This window comes from Gymnodraco acuticeps, unplaced genomic scaffold (genome assembly GCF_902827175.1).
Source record: "Gymnodraco acuticeps unplaced genomic scaffold, fGymAcu1.1, whole genome shotgun sequence".
Lineage (NCBI taxonomy): Eukaryota > Metazoa > Chordata > Actinopteri > Perciformes > Bathydraconidae > Gymnodraco > Gymnodraco acuticeps.
In genome coordinates this window covers 255,802-280,156 of record NW_022990903.1, presented here as the reverse complement: position 1 = coordinate 280,156, position 24,355 = coordinate 255,802, and the positions used below count along the sequence as shown (strand labels likewise).

The 24,355-nt window shown below is 41.5% G+C and overlaps 1 long non-coding RNA gene across 1 annotated transcript; it reads left to right on the top strand.

The window, feature by feature from the left end:
* Positions 1-9,603: 9,603 nt before the first annotated feature.
* LOC117557760 lies at positions 9,604-11,900 on the top strand. Its single transcript, XR_004570752.1, has 3 exons — positions 9,604-9,743; positions 9,881-10,035; positions 11,410-11,900. It is a non-coding gene; the product is annotated as an uncharacterized LOC117557760 (long non-coding RNA).
* The last annotated feature ends 12,455 nt before the right edge of the window (positions 11,901-24,355 follow it).

Here is a 24,355-nt window from a genome sequence, read left to right as displayed (position 1 = left end):
AATGGAACTGCTGGGAGAAAAACTGACTATCAGATGTAACGTTATCTTTGATTATATTTCGTCTCCTGCTTTTTTGTTTTGTCAACGAAAGTAAAGAGAGATATTGGCAAAGTTTTTATTTAGTAAACTACATTTTCGTCTCGTCACTATTCGTCAACGACATTGCATGTTGATTTCGTTACAGTTATTGTTTACTGACGTCGGTGCCGTCTCGTCATCGTCTCGTCTTAAGGCCCGGACACACCAAGACGATTTTGGCCGTCGACGGGCGTCAGGCCGAAGATGAGCGTTAACACGCCCTACTCAGATTGGTGTGTCCCGCAACGTTGTCTTTTCAGCCGTGCCGACACCTTTTCGGCCAGTCGGCCAAATAAATCACTCTGATTGGCTGTTCAGCTAGCGAATCAGTGCATGAGAAGTGAAACGGAAGTGAGGGACCCAAACAAACTATTAAGAAGGCAAATCTGAGATTTCATTTAACTCCAGCTCTCGACACAGGTTCGGGAAAGCCCCATGAGCTTCTCGCTGTAGAGTGAAAATGGAACGCACACGCTATTTGTTGTTTGTTTATATCACGCAGTCTGTTCTTCTTCTCCTCTCGGTGTATCACGCAGTATGTCTTCCGGTTGTTCCCTCTTTTGAATGACGAATACACACTACCGCCGCCTGCTGGTAAGGAGAGTTATTGCCACTCACGCATGCGCAGTTCGTACGTGCTTCTTGGCCGTCGGCTGAAGTCTTTGCGGTGTGTTCCAGTGCGACACATGGCCAAGATGCAGAGACGCGAGGCGAAACAACAGTCGGGAGTCCGTCTGTGTCAGTTATTTGGTGTCTGCTTGGTGTGTCCGGGCCTTTAGTCACGGAAAAAAAGGTTGTTGACGAACATATTTCGTTATAGTTTTAGTCAACTAAATGAACACTAATGTAGTGTCTCTACTTTAAAGAGTCCTCTCATGCTGATGTTCAGGTGTATATCAGTATGTAATGTCTCTACTTTAAAGAGTCCTCTCCTGCTGATGTTCAGGTGTATATCAGTGTGTAGTGTCTCTACTTTAAAGAGTCCTCTCCTGCTGATGTTCAGGTGTATATCAGAATGTAGTGTCTCTACTTTAAAGAGTCCTCTCCTGCTGATGTTCAGGTGTATATCAGTATGTAGTGTTACAGTATGTACAGTATGTAGCCCGTTACAGGTAGGTGCAGCGTGAGACGAGACATTGTTCCCTGTGGGCGGGGGCCCACGGACTAGGACAGGAATGCAGTTTGAAATCCGATACCATGATGAGACATGTATACGTGTAGACGTGTTATGAACCACCACCCGTTATATGCATAGATACCATAGTTAGGGTCTGAGAGATCTTTGGGAAGCCCGTACGGCGCTGATGTCCGGACGAATGAAGGTTGTGAAGGCGGAGGAGGACCACCGTCCTAGTTGTTGTAGGGATGAGGTAGAGAGACCTTGATTAGCAGCAGAGGTGGCTGCACCTATCCTGAAGGAATGTCCCAGGTATGATATGGGTGATAGGCCGGATTTAATGAGAACTTGCTTGAGGTAGAAATTGACGGGGCCATGACCCTGCGAACCACTCTCCCTGGAAGAAACCCCCAAAACCCATTGATGGGCGGCATCCGTGAAGAACCTCATTGAGTCAGAGGCCATCGTAAAAGAAAGTAACTCCGTTCCAGTGGGCGAGCAGGAGGGACCAGAAACGTAGGTCTGAGCGGCAGCCTTCGTCTAAGAAAACGCAGTCATGGAGGTTGTCGACCGCTAATGCTGCGTCCAGGAGGCGGGAGATGAACGAGCGCCCCTGGGGGATGACGTGCATGGCGAAGTTGAGGTGTCCGAGAAGGGAGAGCAACTGTTGTTTTGTGATAACTTGTTGCTTGCAGTATGACTTGGTGATGTCCCGGATGCGCTGCAATTTGTCGGAGGGGAGAGACGCCTTCATGTCTATGGAGTCGAGGATGATGCCTAAGAACTCTAAGCGTGTGTCGGGACCTAACGTTTTCTCTTTGGAGAGAGGGACACCTCACTCCTGAAGCAGTGTTTAAGCTTGGCCAGTGAGATCCCTGAGCTGTCCTGTGGCGGGTCTATGGGGAGGAAGTCGTCCGGTAGGTGAAGGACAGAGGGGATTCTGACGATGTTCAGCAGGATCCAGCAGAGCGCTTCCGAGAAGGAATTGAAGATGCGGGGGCTACTTCTGCACCCGAAGGTCAGGCGAACGGCGAAAATAGAGTTTGGACTCCCACTTAATACCGAACAAATTCCACTGAGACGGATGAATGGGGATGATTTGAAGGCATCGGTAATGTCCGCTTTGGAGAGCCGAGCTCCATGCCCTGTGAACTTGATCATCTTTATTGCATTATCCACTGAGGCATGGTGAAGGGAGAACTGATCTGGAGGGATGATGCTATTGACGCTGCAGAATGGGCCGGAGCAGGGAGCGGACAGATCGAAAATCAGCCTTTTATTTACGTGTGGCTATTCCGATGGGATTTGAACGGAACACTGAGAAGGGGGAGGAGCTAAAAGGACCGATTATATATCCTTTGAGAAGTTCTTGTCGATGAGCTGGAAAACTATGTTGGGTTCTTTAGCGGCTGACTGTAAGTTTCTTGCTACGAAAGTCACTGTGGGAGATGGGAGGACCCCTACCCTGAAGCCTTGGGAGAGCCCTGACAGGAGATAGTCAACAAACACGGAATATGGGTGAGTAGATAGCACAGCTGCTAGCTGAGTTAATGGGAGTGGAGGGGTGATATTCCAGAATTTTTTTTTTTATTTAAAAAATAAAAATAATTCTGGCGCAGAGCCACTGTGACGGTCCGTCCACACGGTGGCGTGCGTTACAGCTTCCAAACGCTTCTGCCCATTCACTTTGAATGGGGTGACGTCACTTTTAGCAGAACTGTATTTTGGGAAGCGACGTGGAGCGTTTGCTGGCGTTGCTCGCTTCAAAAAGTTGAGCAATGTTCAACTTTTGGCGCCTCGGCAGAAGCGTCGGCCAATGAAATCCCGTTTATGCAAATCTGCCAGTACAAATGCTAGCCAATCAGATCGCGTGTATGCTGGGAGAGACTACGCATGTAATTCCTCATATTCCAAAAATTTGAGGGAAAATTCATTATAGCGGTAGTGAATCACCCGGTGCTGTATGATCAGTCTCTGTTCATCTACCGGGATACAAACCAGAGGAGCGAGGCATGGAAGGAGGTGGCAGAGACAGTGGGTGAAACTGGTAGGTTTTCGCCTGTTGGGGATTTATTTATTTTTTTTCCAGTTTACTTCGTTTTAACATTGCTATTGCTTTGTATGTCGGGGGCAAGAGATTCATGTGATTGGTTGTTGCTGCTGTGCGGACCAGTAGCGTAGGCAGAAATGTACTTTAGGGTGGGCCTGTAAAAATATAGGGTGGGCCAGATTTTTCTTCTGCGCATCATAAACTAACCACAATCCCGCCGGTACCGGTGGCAGATTACTTTTAGAATACTTCCTTCTCTTTTTTTCTTTCCTCTTCTTTTTATCTTTTCTTTTTCTTTCCTCTTCTTTTTATCTTTTCTTTTTCTTTCCTCTTCTTTTTATCTTTTCTTTTTCTTTCCTCTTCTTTTTTTATCTTTTCTTCTTTCTTCTTTTTCTTTAGAATACTTTCTTTTCCATAACAGATGGGTATGTTTTGGTGAACGAGAGACACGTATTTTACTGTTTTAATGGCTTATGAAGAGCACAAACACAACATTTTAGTGTCATTCTGGACAGCTCTCTCATCTGCACCGCACATAAAAAGAAAAACTCACCCAGACTGCATTATTTGTACTGTCTTAAAACCTTTCCTTGGAAAAGTGAATGCATTGTAAGGTGTCCTTGGGTGCTTTTGAAAGGCGCCCCTAAATAGAATGCATTATCATTATTATTTATTATCTGAAACGATGTAATCACTTTTAAAACTTTTCCCAGTTACTTGCCCCATGCATTCAGCAGCAGCAGGCCATTCAGTTAGATTTGATCCCGTTATAAATGTCATCATTTCGACAATAAATAAATGCTACATAAACGTTATCTTCCACGTTTTATCTAAACATCTCCGTTTCTACCTTCCAATATATATTTTGAAAGAGAACTCTCTCTCTCTCATCTGCGTGCGGGGCGGGGCCTCACGGACACGCTGCATCTCTCGCTCACAGATACGCTGCAGCGCTGTGCAGTGTGCACACGGTTCTGCCGGTAATGAATATTACATATTGTGAGGAAACTTTCCACCAATAATTCCAATAAGTATTCACTTCAGGTTTACGAAAGTAACTGCACTCAGATTACTCGTTTTTCAAATATAACACCAGCTGAATATACTGATTTTTTTTCTGATTACGTAACACCGTTACATGTATTCCGTTACAACCCAACCCTGTGTAAGGGTGAGTGCAAACATTTTCGTTAAAACTAGTACCTGAGTGCAACGGAAGTTGAAGCTCCTGTGGCGGAGTCTTCCAGAGCCTGGAGGCGAGCATCGATAGCTATCATGGAGCTAGCCAGGGATTGCAGGGAGCCGGCCGCGCTACTCTCCATAAGGGGTGTGACACTCCCTGCCTGGCGAGCCTGAGAAGTGGTGGATTTTGGAGGGGGACGGGATCCTGGAGGGCTCGACTTCCTGCCCTTTTTTTTACCTCCGCGGCTGCGGCCTCGTCCTCGCCCTGCTCTCTGGGGAGCTGACTGGAGCTGCTGCCCCGGACTGGGGAGCTGCGCTTGAGACCTGGTCCAAGAGCTCTCGCAGCTGAGAGAGAGTGAGGCCTGGGGCTGTGGGAAAGCCCTGCTGCAGGAGCCGGGCGATGAGGAAGTCTGCCTCTGTTGATAAGCCGCTGTGGGGAGCCGAACCGGGATCGGAGACTTCCAGAGAAGGTTCGTGTTCCGAATTGTCCGAGTTGGACATCTTGAGCTAGTTGTTTCTTACGGTTTTTCTCACGAGAAGGAGTATTGTAGTACTACCATTGCGTGTGATCATCTGCAATGACAACTGACAGGGAGGAAGAGCAGGCATTTAAGGAATTTAGCATGTGCAGCAATTGGCTGCTGAGGGGTGACGCCCTCGTATTTAATGAGGGGGGAAGGGAGCCATAGAGTGACGTGTAAGTGACTCGTGTTAGGTCTTCCTTATTGAACTTGCGCTAAAGCTTTCATATAGGTGTAAGCAGGGGTAAAGTGCTATTTTTATAGGTGGTGTGTGGACCTAACATAGGGGGGTCCGTGGGCAAGCTCCCCCGGGAAGATTTATTTTTAAATATTGAAGTTAAAAGCATCAATCTGGTGCACTTTGAGAGCAAAATGAAGAGATCTATGGATACCTCTCTCAACACCCATTTGAAACAGAACTGTAAACAGATTTATTTATTTTTCTTTATGGATAGTTTACAAATCACCCTTTTAAACTTTATTATTTTTTTACTGTCATATAGTATTTCATACCTGTTTTTCATTTATTCTCTTATTTTTTTATAACTATAATGATCATATAAATGTGTGCCTCGGAAATAATTGTTTACATTAATCGTGACCAAAACGTTTGAGACCCACTGAGATAACTTAGACTAAAGATAACTATCTAAACACTGAGAGAGTCCTTTAGCTCACTGAGTCTCTCAGTCTGACAGGAGAGGACTCTCCTCCACCTTGTTGTTGAAAAAACTCCTTATATCCATTAGCGTAGCTCGCTAGCACCGGAAGCTTTAATGAACCACAAAGACCCAGACGTAATAGTACTGTACTGTATCATATTATTTTCGAATCAATAATTTTTTTAATTATGATTTTTGCCTGCAGCACATCTTTTTGTCCGTTCGGGTCTTGGAAGACCGGAAGCTGTGGGGTTCATAAAAACATGTTCTTACTCAATATCAAGCCACGATTATTGTTTTTATTTTAAACCGTATAATGTCAGACTTTTGTTGTCGTCTGTGAGGAAAATAAATGGGGCTCAGAGCCTCAAAATACTGAAATCTGTATTTTTTTAAATCTTTTTTTCCTTCTAATTTGTTATTCTCTTCTAAACACTGTTATTTACTCACCAATAACACACAATTATCCTTGTTTTTATTTATTTGTTTAATTCCATAATCTCTGGCTTTTTTGGCGTCCGTCAGGAACTGAATTTCAAAATAAAAATAACCGGAAACTCCTCCCTAAACTGAATGAAATGTTTAAGCATGGATGTAATCAACTGGTATATCCTAAAGATGTTGTTGAGAGCTTCATATGAAGTGAATACTTAAAACGAAAGTTAATTATAAATCATATATGATCAATTTTATTCTTGTATGAACCCATAATGAGAATGCTTCATATTTTAGGTTTTTCTATATTTACAGCATAAACAAAACAAAGTGGTTTGTTTGGGTTGAGTGTGTAAGGTCTATGATTTATGGGTGTCACTGATAAGGAAGAGGGCAGTTTATTCCCCTTTTTTCTCACAACAGATCACGGAGGGGGGCTCCTGCCTTAAACGAGAAACACATTGAGGCCTCAAAAATGGTTATGTCATAGCCAGAGTTGGGTGTAACGCGTTACACCCAACTCTGGTGTTTACAAAGTAACGCGTTACTGTAATAATATTACTTTTGTCGGTAACGGAGTAGTGTAACGCGTTTCTTTTATAATTTAGTAATCACACTACAGTTACTAACATTGCCCCGACACGCGTTACTTTGTTACTTTTATAAAATAATCACACTCACTGACAGACAAGAGGGGTTTCCGCCGCAGGTTTATTTACATGTAGGCCTAATCTGCGCGACTTGCGAGACCACATCTCCATGTGCAGTGCTGCATAAACATGGATGAGTCTTTTCATCTGTAAACTATGGAATGCCATTTAAGCCAATATTAAATAAATAAATATATACATAAATAATTAAATAAATACATATATATATAAATATGCCTATGAAATACATTATAAAATAAATAAATTAGGCAATACATATGTATACATGTACATTTAAATACACATTTATTTATTTCATGGGGCTTTTATTTCATAATGACACATTTATTTATTTCAAGAGACTTGTATTTCATAATGACTTATTTCAAGAGACTTGTATTTCATAATGACACATTTATTTATTTAAAGAGACTCGTATTTCATAATGACATATTTATTTATTTCAGATGACTTGTATTTCATAATGACGCGTTTCTTTATTTCAAGAGACTCGTATTTCATAATGACTTATTTCATGTGACTTGTATTTCATGATGAGACATTTCCATTCCTTATATGCAAATGAACGGGGCGTGGTTAGCTCACAGGTCCAGAGACCCAGACCAAAGCAACCGCACCACACTGACTACTCGAGAAGAGGAAGAAAATGGAGGAGAAGGACTATAAGGCAAACTACTAAATGAAAATAACAACATGGAAGACGTCGGTGGGCTCCAAGACTTAACTGGTTCTTATCTGGTCTTCTCTGGTCTTATCTGGTCTGCCCAATGCTGCTCTTCTGAGAGCAACCGCTCTGACAGCTCTCTCTAGTCTCTACTGGGAAACAGCTAAAAGTCCTTCTGGAGGTAAGCAACGCTACACAATTACACCCAGTCTGAGAGTAAAATATGTCTCGAAGGTTCGTTTTGCTTTCTTACAACGTTAAGTTAATGTTAACGTAACCTTACGTTTGCTAGGAGGCTATCGTTACGAGCTAGCTGTCTTAGCTAACAACAGTTAGCAGCTAACGTTTTCTGCAGTTTGTGTTGCCCCTGAAAAACGTGATGTAGTTATTTAAGGGTATGTTAAATTAACGTTATTTTACAAGTTGAGAGAGTTAAGTTGTGTTTAAAATCGTCAATGTAATGCACGTTAGAGGTTTTGTGTTGGACATGAAGTTAGCTAACGTTAGCTAACTCCACCAGGTTAGCATGTTAAGCTGTACTTTTTGTGTCAGCTAGCTTAATACAAAGAGGGGTTTTGTGCTTCATTGCAAACTTTTCTTTGTTAATCTACCTGAAACTGTAGGGACAGTTTGTTTCTACTCAACTATACAGACCATTGTTGAGGAGATGCAAAACATACTGTACATGAGTTGGGTCCAACATATACTTTGAGTAATGTTACTTTGCTGCTAAAAATGAAACATCATTATCAGATGAGGACATCACCAAAGTGTGTGAGCCTGTCAGGGGATTTGATCTGTTCTCTGCATGTCCTAAACACTGCTCTGGTATTACTTATCTTGTAACATGTAAGTCTCCCGCTCTTGTCATCTTTCAGGCTTTGCATTTGAACTCCTATGACTGGTTGCGGACTTGAAGGGAACGCCTTCCTGACATCCAGGAAAAAGGTGAGATTATAATACATTTGAATGCCAAAAGCAAGTTATTGTTTTTAACTTTTGAAATATGATTGTTTTGGGGCATTTCAGTTTTATTGGACAGGCAGTAGAGATCTACTGGAAACAGTGGAGAGGGAGGAGATGATATGCAGCATACGGCCCAGCCGGATGGTTGCTGCTCCGTGTGGAACGTGTCCTATCAGGTAAAGCACTTTGGTACCCAGTTATTTATGGTGTTGAGTTTGAATTTAGCTTTTGGAATGTAATTTCCAACTGTGCATTGTAAAGACTGAAAAAACAGCCTCAGGTTAAAGCTTGACATGATTTGGTCTTTTACTTAAGAAGTTTGTCCTCCTGTGTTGTCTTATTTCCTTATCTTTCTTTCAGGTGTAACATCTACCAATGGTTGTACATGACAGAGACCTCCTCTGCCTCTTTGCTGTCTTACTAGTCAATCCTTCTGATCAGGTCCTTTCCTAAATAGTGGTAAGTTTTACAGTTCAGTGTACGTTAATTTAGTAACTTAATGCTTTACCGCTGTTGAATAAATCCTATATTGCTAGTCATTTTATTAAAACTATGATTTGTAAACTTTTTGATTCCAATTACAATAATCTTTTTGTTATAATTGTAAAACATATCTTAACATCCATCAGCAATCAATACAACAAATCATCCAACACTAAATAGAAGAAATCTGGACCTATTTCTTTTTATACAGCAGCATGTTTTGGGACTGCTCATTGATGTCATCAAGAGCCATTGAGTCTACCTTTTGTAGTCGGCCTCTCAGAATGTTTATCATTTATTTGTTTTTTAACATTCCTATAATAATTAGTTTTTTTATTGTTTTGTTCTTTATTTTTGTTGTGAGAATCACTTTGCAATTATTGTGTAAGTGCTATATAAATAGTTATACTAATATTATTGTTGTTACTATTATTAATAATGTCTTCTTTGTTTTCTTTATTCATCGCTGCAGAAAGGATCATGCCAGCCCACATCAAACACCTGATCAAGAGCTTGTGAACCTCACTGCTGCAGACACCTGTGTGATATTCCACTCTGACTGGAACCCTCAAAATGACCTGCAGGTACAATATATATATATATATATATATATATCTGCTCTGTCCGTCCTAAAGATAGTTCAATAGGGCTACAACAACAGTCTTTCCGTTTATTCCCTCGGTTCTTTAAGTGTATATTTTCGCATTTAATGCTTAAAAACGTTGAACAGCAGCTGCACATGATGCTCTTTTGACCCCCCTCAAGCTCGGTGTCATCGTTTTGGCCAGTCTAAGGCGGTGGAGGTGTACCGTCTGATCACTAGAAACTATGAGAGGGAAATGCTGGATAAAGCTAGTCTGAAGCTCGGGCTGGACCGTGCCGTCCTGCAGAGCATGAGTGGGAACAACAACGGGGTGAGAAAAAGAAAATCTGTCATATTTCTAGATGCCAAGTCATTTTTGGGTCAGTCGCTGTTGCAGTACGCTTAGTTTATTTTCAAAAAGAGTTTTCTAAATCCACTTGTGTAAATGTCTCTCTGCGTCGCCTTTAGCCGGTCCAGCAGTTCTCCAAGAAGGAGATCGAGGACCTGCTGAGGAAAGGAGCCTACGCCGCCATCATGGACGAGAACGACGAAGGCAATCGCTTCTGCTAGGAGGACATCGACCAGATCCTGCAGCGAAGAGCCACCATCAACACTATCACCAGGTATGTTCTTAGCAGCACTAGCCACTTGCGCTTTGTGTTGGTAACCAAGTACTTGGTTATTTGAAATGTAATATTGATGATGTAATAATTAAAACTAGGGATGGGTACCGAGCCCCAGTATTAACGGGGCCCCGGGGCTGAATTATTAAAGACCGTGGTACCGTTAACGTCCAATGTTATCAATCTTTTTATCGTTACGGGAGACATTTAAAAAATAGATGTCATATGTATTATATCTACATAAACATTATATTGCAGTCTTACTGCAACTCCGTTTCTAATATGCAATAAGACTACAAAGTGCGTCTATGATTTATTTTCGATCTTTCCAATCCAGACGAGATCTCTCTCCCCTGTCGGTGTGCGAGGGGGTGGGGCAGTTTACACACAGAACCTGCTACATGCATGCAAGACACACACACACACACACACACACACGTGCGCACACAAACACATGGCGGAGAGAACTAAGCGCCCCGAGGGTAGTTATGTTACCCGTCTTGAGCATGGATGTTTAATAAGAACTGGATACAGCATCGGAGGAGGGGCCTCGTTCTTATATGAGAGCTGCTCATTGGCGCATGAAGTCAAAATGGCCCAACTTTTGAGAGAGCGAAACGTCACAGATTACCCGTCATGCCTGGCTGTCAGAGCAGAATAACCCGTTTGTGCGCTCACAGAGCATGCGCCCCTTAAGCCCCGCCCCCCGAGCACACACTCTCGGCTCACTAGAAAGAATGGAGAGAGAGAATAGATCTAGATTCGGCTTTTAGTGCATTTTACAACTTTAAGAACTTAATGATTCTAGGGCTATACAATAGTTCATACTGGGTAGTTTATTTAGTTTAAAAAAAAGTATCCACCGAGTTACAGACGTCTCTTTCCCAATGTTAGTCAATGGGAAAAAGTATTTCTGGGCCGGTCGACGTCACAGACTGATAAGGAAATTGTAGTACCGCCGTTTGGACACAACGAATATTTTCCTCAGAGTCCGGCACACTTCCTGGGGGCTTGGTCTTGAGGTGGAAAATGCTCGTTGCCAATAGTGCAATAAGAATTTAGCATGTAAGGGCGGTAACACAAGCTATTTGTCTAAACATTTAGCAAAAGTGCTCCACATTCAGACAGAGAAATGCACCGGGTTCGACTGTCTTTCTAGTAGCTCTGTAGCCCCATCCACGAGTAACGTTTCCACGTCAGGTATATATTATGTATGCTAGCAGCAACACACAGAGTTAACTCAATGATACAAACATGGGTTAATGATTAGAGGTAACTGAGTTATTTATTTTGTTAAAGTTACAGCTATTCTGTTTGCAGTTCTATCATCACATAATTGAATACGATTTGTTAAAACATTTTTGCTTCAAGCAGTGGCTGCACGAGAAAGACGTGGAGGACCAAGAAATGCTGGCCAGATTGGCAAAGACCGGAAGATACATAACAGAGAAGATAATGGATATTAACAAGAAAAATAAAAAAAATGTTTATAATTTCTTTGTTGCTGTTTACATTTTGAATTATATTTGTTATTTTTAAATCAAATGCATCTTTTTTAGATGATATATTTATTTAGATGTAGGTTTTTTTTGTAATATTATTGTATTAAGTATAATTTATTAAATAAAAATACTGTTATGAACACTATACAATGTCTTTATTTTGATAGTTACCAGAATACATTGTATATTTAATACTAACATAAGCTGGTGATAGATAAATGCTGGTATGCTGGTATGCCAGCAGACAAATATTTATAAAGACAGGGTATGGCTGGGGTAGGCTACACCCATACCAAGAAATGGCTTAGCCCCACCATGAAAAATGATGTTAAAGTAAGCAAAATAAAGTCCGCCAACTGGCGCGGAGTAAATTGCACAGACAGCAGTTAGTAAGATTGATTTCAGTAGCCACTTGTCTGGAAATACGGAAGACCAGAAACGGTTTTGAAAACTTTTGTCACGTAGTGATCGTCTTCTCAATAGAACATCTTTGATAATGTCTTCTGGCCAATCAGAATCAAGATAACGGCGTGGTGTTGTTGCAGGAAGTCCCGACGGAGAATACTTTTGCTGTAGTACAGGTAACACATAACTGGTACGCAGGTTATGTGCGTAATCTGAAATGCGTACCGTCACTTGTGTCACAAAGCACATTTGCGTACCGACGTACTTGTGAAGCTTTTCCAGAAGGCGGTTAGATCACCGGACGACAGAGTCGGTCTCCGTGTGCACAGACAGGGCTGCTGTTAACGTCGGTCTGTACAACGGAATTGTGCCAAAATTACGCCAACCGGCTGCGGAGGGAGACTCCTCCCTTCACTGGAGAACTGCGCTAAAACAGCTGATCACAACGTTCACACTCTGTGGTCACGAAGTACTCCACTCCACTAGCGCCCCCCGTCGACTTTCCTTAAGTTTCCAAGTAAGATAGAAATCAATACGTAATGAATTAAGACCCCACGGTTTGATGATTGATAGGTGCTCTCTTTCATTTTGACACACAGACATTTTTTACAATAAACATGTTAAATGGATATATCCGCCTTCTTTCATTTATCTTTCCATTCCCACAACAATATACATAAAGAAATGACATATTTTGGACATAGTTCGAATGGTGATTAATCATGATTAATTAATTTTTAAGCTGTGATTAATCTGATTAAAAATTGTAATCGTTTGACAGCCCTAATTTATTTATTTTTGGATTAGATCATAGATACGTCCATGAGTTAAGAGATGGAATGATATGATGATTCACACTCATGTACAGTAGGTGGCGGTGTCAGTACCAGATATGTTCGGGCTACCAGATATGTTCGGGTGTATTTCCGTCGCATCCGTCATCCGTCATATTCATCATATTTTACGGCAACTCAAGAGGGCCATCACGGTCAAATTCCGAACATTTAAACATAGCCGACACTTCATTCTTTACTTTGTCCGTTATTATATGTAGAAGATTATACTTTACTCCGTCATGTTGTTTCCTTAGCAACAACTTCAAACAGGCATAGCCTACACCTCATTCTTTACTTTGTCCGTTATTATATGTAGAAGATATTAATTTGTTCTCCGTCATGTTGTTTCCATAGCAACAACTTCAAACAATAACAACTACCCGCTAGCCGCAAAGCTAGCATCACAGCCACTGCTCCGTTTTCGGAGACTTTGCACACGTTTTTCACAAACATTTTCACACGCTAGGAGTACTTCCAATAGCTTCGTCTTGATCTGTAGATGTGATTTGATGTGTCGTGTCCCCCCCAACTCCTCTCCAAAGTTCAGATATTTAATAAAATACTCAGGGGAGTTTCCTGAATTTTCATGCCCAAAGCCAAGCACTAGGCCCTGGGTAAATTAAGAGGCTGATCTCGGGCACTTTTGTCCACTTTCCCTGGTGGCCGAAACTCAAGCCAGACATCCATGGAATCGTCTCAGAGAGTAGTTGATCAGTGGGGCCTTGTTTTTACTGAATGATGTGTTTTTTTATGGGGAATTCAAATATGAGCTTATTTTTAGGATTTTCGGAGACTTTGCACACGTTTTCACAAACATTTTCACGCTAGGAGTATGGGAGTACATCCATTCGCTTCGCCTTGATCTGTAGATGTGATTTGATGTGTCGTGTGTCTCCCAACTCCTTTCCAAAGTTCAGATACTATATAAAAATACTAAAAGGTAAATAAAACATTAAACATAATGACAAAATAACAACCTGAAATATATGTATTCTATCTACACATTTCGTAATTATCTAATCTAGTGGCCTTATAAAAGTGTTGGCTAAAGTAACGCAGAATATATATATTTTTTAATTGTAAATAATTAGAAACATTATTTATGTGCACAAGTACATGGGACACCACCATATAACAAGCTGTCCCGAGTTCCTCCGGCTGCAGTTCCGCAGACGGCCGGTGTGTGGCAGCAGAGCAGAGGGAGGTGAGTATATGACGGATATGACGGATGACGGATGCGACGGAAATACACCCGAACATATAGCGGTCACTGATAGCGGTATGCACCTTAAAGTTGTTTGCAATCCGCCAAAAAACCGAGAGAAGAAGAAGTCAACTGGTTTGCCAACGGACAATTTACACCGAAGAAGAAGAAGCGAACATTTCTGGCGGGTGAAATTTAGAGTATCAGATTACATGCGATGTCTGACTCTGAGAATTTAGTAGTTTGCCTTATAGTCCTTCTCCTCCATTTTCTTCCTCTTCTCGAGTAGTCAGTGTGGTGCTGTTGCTTTGGTCTGGGTCTCTGGACCTGTGAGCTAACCACGCCCCGTTCATTTGCATATAAGGAATGGAAATGTCTCATTATGAAATACAAGTCACATGAAATAAGCCATTATGAAATACGAGTCTCTTGAAATAAAGAAACGCGTCATTATGAAATACAAGTCATCTGAAATAAATAAATATGTCATTATGAAATACGAGTCTCTTGAAATAAATAAATGTGTCATTATGAAATACAAGTCTCTTGAAATAAATAAATGTGTCATTATGAAATACAAGTCTCTTGAAATAAATAAATAAATGTGTCATTATGAAATAAAAGGCCCATGAAATAAATAAATGTGTATTTAAATGTACATGTATACATATTTATTGCCTAATTTATTTATTTTATAATTTATTTCATAGGCATATTTATATATATATGTATATATTTAATTATTTATGTATATATTTATTTATTTAATATTGGCTTAAATGGCATTCCATAGTAAACTCCCTCAACGGGGCCGCTCGCTCTCTTTTGTTGATCGCCCTCTCACGGGTGAACAGTTCAATGTCCCGCTTCATTGTAGGAATTCTGTCTCTACCACTTTAGTTTGACCATCTCTGTTACTAAGTTATGGAATACTAAATAAATAAGTAATTAGATACCTTACCGTTACTGCGCTCATAAAGAATGATAAGAATAATGCGTCTTGAACTGGTTTCATTCATTAGTGTCTTGACGTTTCACAGACTGTTAACTTGTTGTGTGGCTGGTAGCCTATTTGAGAGCATATAAAAAGAAAGACTTGTGTTATGTCTTCCTTAATGCAATAGTAATTGGGGGTGCAAGTGGAGTCTCGCAGAGGCAAAACTGTGGCGCGCACACTGTAGGTGCACCGCAGTCTGCGTGATCTGCCTGTAGGGAGGGGCGGGTCGGCCCTGCGAGTAAAGTAACGAGTAAAGTAACGAGTTACTTTATGTAGAGAGTAACGAAGTAGTGTAATATATTACTTTTTTTTAAAGTAATATGTAATATGTAATATATTACTTTTTTTTAGTAACGACCCCATCTCTGGTCATAGCTGAGAATAATATTTATCAAGTCCTACAGGGGTCATGTCCTTTTTACACAAACATGGGAAGGTGTGTCTTAGGCCATGACCAATGGAGGATGTTGGTTGGGGATAGAGGAGGTGTTTTTGGGGTTTCGATCCGGGTTTTTGAGCATAAAGAGACTGGTTTTTTGAGAGAGCGCGAGAGAGAGGGGGGGAAACCCCTGGTAGACTCTCTCCCGGTAGGCTGTGTCCTTGAGAGCTGGGTTAATAGCTCTCGGTAATGTTCTCTCAAACTTGGTGAATATCTCTGATATTTGTTGGTTGAAGGGCTGGGTAAAATGGCTCTCGGTTAGATCTATTCCGGAAGACGTTAATAGGATAACTTAAAAATAAACCTGTGCCCTCCTCTCCTGCTTCCAAGGTAAGACTGCACCCTGCCACACACACTTAGGTAGGAGCACACTCCATTTACTGATATCAAAATCCTTCGGGATCCCTTAAACAGATTAAAAAAGAGTTGTCTGAATTGAAACAGCAGTTAATTGAACCTAGGTTCTTCGGGAAGTTAATAGAGGTGAGATCTTGCTGACGTTGGTGGATCTGAGCCAAGCCGCAAACTTACATAGACTCAATAACTTCGGTCAGGTCAATTAGTAGGTCAGAGTAATTTACCGGAATAAATTATCAGGACCTCTCCGACTCTAAACAATGTCATGTTTTAATTCGGACTAAAGTAATGACTAGGGATGGGTATCGTTTGAAATTTATTGATTCCGATTCCGGTTCTGCTTATCAATTCCGGTTCTTATCGATTCCCCGTTTCGATTCCAAAATTGTAAAAGAAAGAGGTCAAACGTTTAGATAACAAAAATATCTTTATTCTTTTCAGCTTTAACTGAAATTGTTACAAATAAAAAATATACATGCAATACAAATGTATTGCACAATAGCTGTGCTTTATTTTAACTGAGCTATGCCTGTGGCAAGCTATTAACACTGTGCCCAATTGTCTTTTTATTTTTTAGTGTAGTGGAGCCTCACTTCAGAGCGTTTACCGCGACCCATCTTTGGTGTTATGAAGTGACTGAGCTCGTGAACTGTCTACGGGAGGGCGGGGGGAGCCTCGCTGCGGGGCAACTGTGGACCTCTGTCGCCTGTCAGCGCAACTTACATGTTGCCGTTTTAAAAAATTAAGGGCGGTGCCGGCCATCAGCGTACCGAGCCGGCCGTCAACGGCCCGCTGACGACCGGCCGTTCTGTGATTCTCCAGGTCCGCCCTGTATTCCACCGGGTCGCCGCGGTACAGACGGACCCGCTGGAATACAGGGTCTACCGCGTTTAGGAACCGTTAAGCAGAACCGAAAAGGTGTATTTTGTACGGGTACCCGGTACCCGGCATTTTCTTATCGGTTCTCATCTGGAACCGAGTTTCGGTTCCCAACCCTAGTAATGACACATTTTGATCTAAATGAGAGGACTACTGCCGCTGGCGGAGGAACTCTGTGCACCTGCAGCGGTGATCCAACGGAGGCGGAGTGATACGTTAACCTACAGTCTGAAACACCGGCTACGACCGTTACGGTTACGGAGGGCATTTTATTTCTGCTGCAAGACAGTAATGGAGGTAAGTTGTAATGATTTTAAAACCTTTAATTATTTGCCTGCTACTACTACGGTTTCAAAAAATAAAGAGTATGAAGTTATCTGTGGACCTTGTGCTTACTAATATTGATAGAAAGCTACAAATATTAAAGTGTAAGCAAATGGGTTTGTTTTTAACTGTTAATATTTTAACTTATCTTAATTTATTTCGACATTTAGGTTTGCTTTGACAATTAAGTGGTAAGTTTGTTAGCTTAAAATTGCCACTAGCAACGTTAGTCAACGCTGTCAGCTAGCTACACAGTCAGGGATAAGGGAGCGATACTGTGTCACTTTTAATGGCTGTGCATGCACTTTGGGTTTAATATTGACCAGTAAAAAATACAATTTATTATGAACTGTGTACACTTAAAGACGTGTAATGTGGCGCATGCTGCAGACCCTGGAGGCAACTCAAATTTTTGGAGGGAGATCTACCTTGTAGAGATGGGCGAGTCCTGATTCATCCGGATCATTAACCCGGATCCTAGAAATTAGCTGGTCGTGACGAGTCTCCCCTCTCCATTAACCTGAGTCCTTTCAGTCCTACACCTGGTGTGACGTACAAATTAAAACTATAAATTGCGTCACTCGCTACTCTCTTTATAACATGTAAAATAACGTTACAACGTACCCCAGTCCATCTGCCTACCCTTTAGCAAGTAGGATAGCTTCCAGAAGTTATCGTTTGGCTCAGGGGAGGGGACGCGGATCAGTGAAACTTCCTGCAGACTCGTGGGGACTCAGAGGAGCCGTAATTTACGGCTCCTAACTAGGGATGCCAGAAACTGACCATGATCAAAATCGAAAATCGGACAGCCCTGGCGAATAATAATCGATTAATCGATTAAACGATTAATCCCCCCCCCCCCCCCCCCCCCCGCGGGAGAGAGAGAAAAAAAAGGACTGCTGTTAACATCGGTCAACTCTGTACAACGGAATTGTGCCAAAACTACACCAACCGGCTGCGGAGGGAGACTCCCCCCCCTTCACTGGAGAACTGTGCTAAAACAGCTGATCACAACGTTCACACTCTGTGATCACGAAGTACTCCACTTGCATTTGACTTCATTTGCACTTGTCAGTTTGAAGTAGTTCCACGAGGAACTCTTCTTTCCTTTGTTCATCTTTAATTGTGTTCTCACTCCAATAAATCAATCGCACGTGTGACGGAGAGGGGGGGGGGCGGGGTCGGTGTGTAGCAGCGCAGCGAAGGGCTGCTGGCTTCCTCCAAGTTTACAGTAAAACAAACTGGTGATGTGACCAATGGCCATTTACAATTATTAACTACTATTAGCATTAGTCTATATTTTGGTTGAAACTAAGCCAGGAAAAAAACAAAAACATAAATAATAATAAAAAAATATATAAATGAAATCGAATTTTAAAAATAATTTTCGATTATGGAGACTGTAACGAATATTCGAATAATCGAATTATCGCTGGCATCCCTACTCCTAACCTATAGGGTGACCAGACGTCCCCGTTTTCCGGGGACAGTCCCGGTTTGAATTGGCCTGTCCCCGGTTGAAACTGTCCCCGGAAATGTCCCCGTTTTTTTAATATACGTTAAAATCACATAGCAAGGTGAAATAAAACGTTTCATGTCAGGAAACACTGGGTAAACACTACAGACTGGTCAAGCCAGCCCTCACTTCGGAAAACTCAGTCAAGCCAGCCCCCACGTTGTATTGCGGTGCGCGAATATCCTTTGCATTACGGTAGAGGCCTGTAAAAACTGCCTTCAAAATAAAAGCGTTTACTCGGTCAATAACAAATATACCTAAAAAACACACCAAACATATTCATATATACTGGAGCTTAAATGAATAAATATGTACTATATAATGTGATCAATAACAATTTAAAACAAATTACGTATAACTACCACATTACAGAGATGGAGGACTCGAGTCGGACTCGAGTGCCGATTTTCGGGACTCGTGACTCGACTCGAACTGAGACTCAGACTTGGACTCGTGAATTTTCTCGCGCACGATGACTTGGACTCGACTTGTACATTGACGCTCCGACTTGGACTCGGACTCGAGCAAGTTTTCTCTGGAGTCTGATGTCCTCTATCCTGGCTTGTGCACCTGTGAGGTGAGTTCACGTACTGGCCCCCGCTGTTCCAGTCTAAAGATGTCTAGAGACACACCCTGCATTGTGCTGTATATGCTTTCACACATTCTGCTTCCACATAGGAAAAGAGCAGCGCAAAATGCTCGTTATGTGGAAACAAGATTGAAGAGAAGGCTCCGTAACACATTACTCTAAGGATCGAGTTCAGACATATAGGCTGTGTTCAGTAATCATCACAGTAACGTGATCTAATCAATACAGATTCAGCTGATAACACGAAAGCACACGCTACTTAACATGCAGAATGACATCATTTTGCATGCTAAGTAGCCATGTGCTTTCTGGGGCTTAATCTTTATCTTAAACTGATTTAACCGGTAAAAGTTCCTTCAAAATAAGAGTCCCGATCTTATTTACTATCAAAATAAAAGTGCAAAACTAAAACTTCACCATAGGAAAATATTGGCATACAAATATAATCACTTCTCTAAAACTTAACTCATTTTAAATATAGTTAGACTTATTAAAGGTAATTTACAATAATAATAATAATAATAATATTAATATTAGTAATAAGCTTTATATTTGTATAGCACCTATTACAAGAATTGTAGCCAAACTCGCTTCACAGCAATTCAAAAGACAGATTAGTATAACATGACAGGATAAAAGCAATGTAGAGGAGCAGCTACATTTCAACACATATACCCACGAAGATTAACCCTCTGGAGTCTAAGGGTATTTTCTCGATTTTTAGATGTTTTCTTAAATCACCTTTTAAATGTATTTCTTCTAACATGGCACCCATGTGTTACATATCAAAATGTTCAGGACAATCTCTAGTATTGCTATATATGCAAATTACTCACCTTAGAGCACTGTTTGATGAGATAAGTAACTCAAAAGCTTAACATTTGACATCCGATTTTCGGAAAATCTTCAAAACTCTTGTGAAAACACAAATTTACTCATGTGATCGAATTGTTTTGGTGTTTTAGATTAGGTTACCAAAGTCCTAGGATTACAAAAGTAGTGAAATATTTGAATTACACTGTATATAAATGTGTTATTCATGTCTAAAATGAAATTTTATAAATTCGCATTCTGAGTAAAACAGCTGTCAATCACTCTACTTTCACCACAGCAGGGACTGAGATATATCAGGACTGAATAATGACTTCATATTACATAACAAGGTTCATGTGATGTGTAAAAAAAAAAAGAATTGAGCATTAGAACTATTTTTTTCAACCAACAATTTATTATAATACCAACAATGTATATAAATATAACTGCAAAATCTCACTATTTACAATATTGAACATCAGAACTTTTTTTCCTTCAACCAACTATTCATTATACACTGACAAAATGATCCTTCCTCCAGTAGTCCAATACATTGTCCAGTTTCAGCAGCCCCATGTATTTATAGAAATCCTCTACAGTCATGTCAGTCCATTTGTAGGTTTTACCCTTTCCCATTTCCTGTGCAGCCCGCTTGTTTGTGTTGGTACAGAGTGTCTGTACTGTTAGTGCACTGAAGAACAGCTTGAACAGGTCAAGGGGTTTGTTTGATACTGTTGAGCTGAGCTGTGGCCCGGGTGTGCGAGCAGGTTGAAACCTGGAGACAGGGGGCGCAGTGTCATGGTCTTCGCCTGTCTTCCAAGACAGTGGAGCTGGCTGCTGTGCAGGTGGGGGTGATGGTGCATGGGCAGCTGGTGGCTGTGTGGGAGGTACGTGTGCTCTACGAGACCTCTTTGCTGTCCGGGTTGATGGTGATGGCTGTGGCTGTGGTGGAGCTGAGGTGTATCTTGACCTCGTCGCAGGCAGAGATGGAGGCAGCTGTCGTGATGCTGGTCCACTAGTGCTTGGTGGGGATGGCAGTGGTGAAGGCCCTTGATCTACGGTAGATCTCAACATGGTGGCAGGCACAGCTGGAGGCTCCTGGATAAATGTCATCTGTGGGCTGCTAGGCCCAGGCAGCTGTGAAACCTCTCTGTAAAACAAATACAAATTGTGGTACAATAATTATTACGAAGTTCCACACACACACACACACACACACACACACACACACACACACACACACACACACACACACACACACACACACACACACACACACACACACACACACACACACACACACACACACACACACACACACACACACAAATGGCAGGCACACATATAAATAAATTAAATGTCTTATGGATTATCTCATGCATCTACACATGTAACCTTACTTATACACACCAAAATAACGTTTACACATAAATAAAGTTTATCACAGACACACATGTAAATAAGTCTATGACAAAGTCTCATCTGTACAGAACAGTATGATCAAATAAAATACATGTCTATACATGTCTCCGTTGTGGGACGAATAAAGGATTATTTTTATTCATCTAGACATGTAACCTTACTTATACATGCCAAAATAACGTTTACACATAAATAACATTTACACAGAGTAAACGTTTACTAATCAAGAGTCTATTTTGTCCCGAGAAAAAGTTCATGAGGGGAAAATAAAAAGGTTGATAAATCCATTGTTCATTTTCGCGGTACTCCTCACAAAATGGCAAATGCACTACAAGTTATATTTACACTTACCCATCCTAAAATGGATCCCTGCTGTCCCTGTATTCTTCAGAAGAAGAAGAGTCGAAGCCTTCAGGTTCTGATAAGCCATCTTCTTCACTGCCGCTCGCGAAAATAAAATCCAGCGCGTCCGCAACGGTAAAGTTCCTTCGAGCCATTTTCTCTTCTTCACAGACTAAAAGACTGAAACTGATGGGAGACACCTGTTATATGTTTTTTTTATTGGTGGGTAGGTCCTTAGATTTCTAGAGTGTCCATTGGTCATTTCAGACCGACATGGCTGCCGGCCGGCCGAGATGTCCTTGACTGACACACAAATCCACCAATCACACACAGTGTAACGCCGAATCAAGCTGCTTTGAGCGGCAATATTGGCTGCTGTGCCCTGGGTACAGTCTCACAGGAGATACTCTTGAAAAACTACGATTCTCGCGATTCCGCAGATATCTGAATCATATTTCTACTCCTTACAAACGCAAATCTATGATTAAATACGTAAATAAATGTGCACTCCACCGACTCCAGAGGGTTAATACATGAAGACTTGTGACTCGGACTTGACTTGGACTCGAACGCAGGTAATGATGACTCGGACTTGACTTGGACACTCCTTGGGTGACTCGGACTCGAACACAGGTAATGATGACTCAGACTCGACTTGGACACTCCGTGGGTGACTCGGACTTGGACTCGGACTCGAACATAGGTAATGATGACTCAGACTCGACTCGGACACTCCTTGGGTGACTCGGACATGGACTTGGACTCGAACACAGGTAATGATGACTCGGACTCGACTCGGACACTCCTTGGGTGACTCGGACTTGGACTCGGACTCGACTACGACTCTCCCTTGGTTACTCAGACTTGGACTCGGACTCGAAGAGTGGTGACTCGAGAGTGACTTGGACTCGTGAATTGGTGACTTGACTAAAACACTGCCACATTATAACTGAGTGAATGTAAAATGTAAGGATACAGTTATGAAGACATATCTGACATTTACACTGGGTGACTAATTTCAATTGATGTTGACACCATCTCACAACACTCCTAAAATAACATTACTTTCTGAAGCACAATTTAAAATGTATGCTGTTCTCAAAAAAATCTCAAATTAGATCTATTGTCCATCTATATTTTGATTATTATTTAATGGAAACTGTCCATAATCAAAGAGTCATTCGAAGTTAATCAAATACTTATTTCACTTCAGGGTGATAGCAGGAGACCGCATCTAGTCAATCAGGGAAAATCAGGACAATCTGATGTAGAGTTTAAAAATAAAATACTTTAGAGATCTCATATATGGGCTATCGTCCTTCTGTTTTTATACAAGAATAAATAAAAAACTGTCAAATTATTAAAGACTTATTTCACTCCAGGGTGATAGCAGGACACCCCATCTAGTCACTCAGAGAGAATCAGGACAATCTGATGTAGAGTTTCAAAATAAAAGACCTTTGTAGTCTCATATATGAGCTATCATCCCTCTATTATTAGATAAGAATAAAACAAAAACTATCCAGTATCAAAGACTTATTTCACTTCAGGGTGATAGCAGGACATCCCATCTGGACAATCTGATGTACAGTTTCAAAATAAAAGACCTTTGAAGTCTCATATATGAGCTATCGTCCTTCTGTTTGTATCCAACAGTTCAAATGTTCGAATTACATTGAACCAGAATTGTCCTCCTTTTTTCTTTAACAGTGAAGAAAATTGGATATGTTAATGAGATTTTGACCGCAAAACTCAAAATGTCCCTAGTTTTAATTTTGAAAATCTGGTCACCTTATCCTAACCGTAATAGCATAGCAGATCCAGAGATCCAAACTCGTCATGTGCACGAGCATAGCTGCGGCCGGGAAGACATTTTACTTAGGGGGTGTGGCCAAAAGTGGGGAGAGATTAACAGTAACATGTTGCAGCCCCTCCTCCAGCACCCGGCTCCCGCGGCTATATTATGCACGAGTCAACAGCAGACTCAGAGATTCGCAAATCCTGACTCACTGTGCAAAACACAGCAGACTCGTGCGGACTCAGAGCCGTAACCGTATAGCAGCAGATCCAGAGATCCAGCAGACTCGTCGTCATGCACGAGTCAACAGCAGACTGAGATTCGCCAAATCGCAAGATAACCCTTTTTTTTTGCGATCAACATTTTTTATTAAAGCAAAAGACACTGTGTAGCAGAGGTTAATATAACGTCAGTTTAATATGCTTGTGAAATGCAACAAGTTTTCGGTTTCACCTATAGGATTTCTACGGTCTTGGTGATGCTGACTCATATGACTCAAATGACTCGTATGATCCGGATCTCTTCAATGACTGACTCAGAAGACCCTGAGTCCGTAAAAGGATCCGGATTTGCCATCTCTACTACCTTGTCTCTTTTTTTCTCTCCAATCTGCATGTGTGTATGTGGGGGGGGGGGGGGGGGGGGGGGGGGGGGGCAGGGCAGAGGAGACACGGAGACGACATTTGTGTTGTTTTTTCGTGTGTCTGATATTCAGACTATTACTTTATAAGTTTAAGTATCATACCAAAATGTCATGAGAGTAGCTTTGCTTTTTTCGGGAATAGTGCAGTGCGTAATGTACGTAGTGTGTGGGCATCCAAGAGCAGGTGAAAGAGCGTTGGGAGCTGGGTGGGGTGTAGGATAGAGAGAGGGGTAGAGAGAGGGATAGCAGTAGCG